The 4,292-nt window shown below is 35.3% G+C and overlaps 1 long non-coding RNA gene across 1 annotated transcript; it reads right to left on the bottom strand.

The window, feature by feature from the left end:
- Positions 1 to 2,072: 2,072 nt before the first annotated feature.
- Positions 2,073 to 3,835, bottom strand: LOC140693706 (uncharacterized). The gene is made up of 2 exons (XR_012069403.1): positions 3,726 to 3,835; positions 2,073 to 2,249 (listed from the first exon to the last, which is right to left on the bottom strand). It is a non-coding gene; the product is annotated as an uncharacterized lncRNA (long non-coding RNA).
- Between the last annotated feature and the right edge of the window lie 457 nt (positions 3,836 to 4,292).

Below are 4,292 nucleotides of genomic sequence, written 5' to 3'. Positions count from 1 at the left end.
CTAGCTGCTGAACCAGCCCATCTGAACCCCAGAATGCTAATGTAAGCAAAAACATAGCCACCATCAGAGTTGAGCTCACAAACTTAAAAGCTTGAAATTTCTGTTGTAGGAAAACCACTGCTCTCCAGACAAAGTTCTCCTGCTGCAAGTGGGCTATTTTCTTCTCTTGGTAAATTTCATATTGGTGGGATGTTGCTACAGCTTACCCTGGCCCATTTGCCTTTTCTCCAGATTATCAAAGGCTTTCTTCACAACTGGTGACGCATTTTCAGGACTGAATCTTGCATTTCAGTCTTATCAGCTGACACTGACTGCATGATTGTGAGCAGAAGCCTTAGGCTCCCTGAACTTGCCTACAATTTTTCCAGCATTTCAGGGCATTTCACATTCTGAAAATGCTTCACCTTTAATTTTAAAATAATGGGAAAAAGTCAGAGTCTTCCATGAATATTTTATATTTCTAATATCTGCAGAAATTTGGTGTTCTTGCAGTTAGATAAATCTTTAATTCCACTACCCTCACTTCCTCCTACTCCACACATTTTAGATTGCAATTGGGTTACTGAATATGACCACTCCAACCAACGGGCTAGTACCTCTAAGATGCTTCCTGTGTGAAAGTTAGAAGGGGCACAATTTATGTGGGGTGTATAAACATACATTAAATATTTGCAATGGCACTGTCTCCTCTGTGTAAATTTCTGATTCTAAGAAGTAAATTAATTAGAAGTCAGTATAGTTATTGGTAAGGCGAAGAGAATCAGCTATTTTGGGGTGGGTGGGTGATGAAGAGACAGGAAAAATTCCAGCAAATGGGAATGGAATGCTTTAGGCCTCTGGAGGCATGAATTAAGAAGAAAATAATACTTTGTCTCCTGTACCTACCTCCACTTACTCTCTTGAGTTACTAGTCCTTGGACTATGAAAAGAACTAGTTTGTGGTGAAGAGTAAAGACCATAACGAAATAGTTTGAAAACCATGAGAGTTTTGTTGTTTCAGGAAAGTAGATTTTGCTTAAAGTCAACATGTATTTTTCGTTCACTAAATAGTAAAATTCATCCTTTGGCATGTGCTGTGCTTACTTTGCTGGTATACAAGTTAGACAAGGAAAGTGGGATAGACAGAAAACATCTGGAGGAAGTGGTTTCTGTGCTGAGGCTGAAAAAGTGTAAGTAGGTAAAAGGAGGACACACAACTTCCAAGGATGAGCTGGAGCAAAAGTGGTGAGGTTGGAGCTAAAATAGTTGACAAGCATTTGCCTGGATGTATCTCCAGATACAGTGAAACATTAAGATATGCCAAGGTAGTCAGATGCCAATTTATAAAGAACTGACTAAACTAAGTTGAGTTTGTGGGCTTAGAGTTGGAAAGGCATTAAGTGCCACCCTGAGGATGTAAGCTGGCCTTTGGCTGGAACAGAAAAGCAATATAAATTATTGACTAGAAAATATAGTGTAGAATCTTGAGGGCAGGGAATGAAAGCACCCATTCGAATGCTTTGAGAACAGCGCAAAGAAGACCATTGATAAAATTACTTCTTAAATTCTACCACGTGCTGAATGTGCCATCTGAGACTACATCATGTGACCTTTATGATTCCGGGGATGACATAATAGAGACCATGATCCCTGGGCCGGTACCTGCATTTATCTCCTGTTCCAACCTATCATAACTTAACACTTTTAATACTTTCCAGTATGAACCAGAAACCATTTAGTACTTTTCCCACTCTCCATGTTTTAGTCTTATTCCAAATTCTTCCAATTTCTCTTCTTCCTTACAAGAAATTATTTAAATTTACTCCCATATTGTTTCATCAAATGATCATATCAAATATCTCTTTTTTCTTTAAATGGTAACTTACTCCCCATTTAACTCTTAATTCTATTAAAAAATAAAAGGAAAATACAGCTACACATCTATGTTTATCGTTCAAACAAGAAATTGGCAGATATTTGTCGACATTTTTCAACATCATTTTAATCTTTGTTATCCTGTATAATATGGTAATCCTGTGGTAGATCAGTTGTAATTAGGATGACGTTCATAAACTGAAGATGGCTGAGTTGGCCTTGAAAGAGAGGTAGCTGATATATCAGCTATCACTGGCACTAGAATCTGTGGGTTGCTCCCAGGTTGAAGTTTAGAAAAACGACCTTCATTGGCAGATATGTTGTGATATCTATTTGGAAAAGTAGAAGGCTCCACCATCAGTCCAAAATAATTGCTCTGTATGGGAGACAATATGCTGTACAGAGAAGTAGAATATTTAGTTGTAATGAAGTTCACAACACGGCCATTTGCTTCAGTTTAGCTGCATTGATAGTGTCAGTGGACAGTGGTCAACTCATTTAAAATAGCACGTTGATCCACTGCAATTTTTTCTGTTGGTCTAACTGACCTTGATGATGGAGGAGAAAAATCACCTCTGACAAGGGTAGTTGTATCACCAATTATCTGGGTGGTAGAGGGCCTTCTTATTAGAGGCATGTTTAAATTTGCAGTAGGTTAAAAAGCACTTTCTCCACTAGCGTTAGCCACAAAACCAGAATTATGATTATCCACATTACCCCCTGCTTTAAAGTGCTTCTTTTTGAAATCTTCAGCCAATGAAGATACCAGAGAATCATTTTTAATCCCAACTCTTCTATTTACTCTAAGTAAAATCTGGGGACAGCCTCATTTAAAATTTGGATTATGACAGAACTGCAGCTACAACCAAAGGTGAAAATTTTTAGTAATATTTTAAATCAAAATACAAGCCAAAAATTAGCCTAACCTGTAAATCCTCAGATTTCACGTTTACAATGAAAAGATAATATCATCAAAATATGAACATTGCTGACGATATTTTTAAGTTTCTTGTTTGGAAACTACACATTTAAATAGTATAGTCATCAAATTTAAGAAGGTAGTATTTGCAGTAATGGTTTATGCCACGTTTTAAAAGCAGCATTAATACCTTTATTTTGATTTCAGTTAAGATTCAGAGTTTCAAGCAAAGTTTCTCATAATTTTGACTTCTTAAGGTACTGTCCTCATTTTTTAGAAAAAATAAAGTATTTTAGCCTTAGTAGTTTAATACAATTTTCAAAATCTATCTTAACATTTATATTACCATAGGATGATGTACAGAATAAAATTTTATATATAAGTTACCAAGTGGTATCTAAAATTTCTGTATACCTTTCTTAAAACAGAGACTTCTTTTTCTTCTGCCAGAAAGTCAACTAGACAAGCAGATCTTTGAAAATTCTGCTGCACTTTATCAAACCCATAAAGGTTAATCTGTCTAACTAAACTTTTCATACTTCCAATTTGAAATATTCTGAAAGGGGGCTTTCTTTCCAAAACTTCCTTCTTAAAGACATCTTCATCAATCACTATGGAAGGTCCATTATCACACCACCAGATGGATTTAAGTTCGTCACTCGCACCTTTTTTCCAGAGTTTTCTTGGAAATGTCAGAGAACGAAAATCATTATCTTCATGTGGTTCAGAGACACAATGTGTGTAACATGGTCTTTTAATCAAGGATCTTTCAGACAAATACTGAACAGCATTTTCTTCAATCATAGTCTTCAAGACCAAGTCCACAAGGAATGTTTGATTACACAATAGAGATCTACCGGGGTTTCCTGAACCAATTGGTCCACCTTTACTAGACACAACTTGAATTTCTGAAGAAAAATATGCCATCTAAAGTAACTTTATCTACAGCTACCTTTTTATTCTGCATGATTTTGAGCACTGCATCTTCAAATGCTGCTTTGGTAGGCCTGCACAGATAAACTGCTAGGCCATCACAATGGTTCTCAACCTGAGTAGCTGTGACATCACAAAACGACTGGTCTCCTAGCAACTCAAGTGTAATGTTCAGTCAGTGTTTACTTCTCATTTATCCAGTTAAAATGAAACATGTAAGATGTTTATTTTTATAGTGTGATCTGCAAATATTATCCACACAAAATCTTTTTAATAATTTAATTTTGGGGTCTATGAAATAAAACCAATATCCATCCTTTTGTACATAAATTTACACCAGATTGGGGAACAGAGTATAAATAATGCAGAAATATATAAAATAATTTTAAATTTTGGAATTTACAGTGAAAACTGTTTAAAACCTCTACATAAAATTTATAACACTTTCATGATCAATTGTAATTAAGGTGAAAAATAATTTGATTTGGAAATGGAAGTATGTATTTATCTGTGTACTTTACAATAAATAACTCTATATTCAAAATATTAGCAGAATAAATATCTGTTTATTTGGTATGTTTATAAA

The sequence above is a fragment of the Vicugna pacos genome, unplaced genomic scaffold (genome assembly GCF_048564905.1).
Source record: "Vicugna pacos unplaced genomic scaffold, VicPac4 scaffold_20, whole genome shotgun sequence".
Taxonomy (NCBI): domain Eukaryota; kingdom Metazoa; phylum Chordata; class Mammalia; order Artiodactyla; family Camelidae; genus Vicugna; species Vicugna pacos.
Note: the sequence above shows the minus strand (reverse complement) of the source record. Positions and strands in the feature narration are given on the sequence as shown.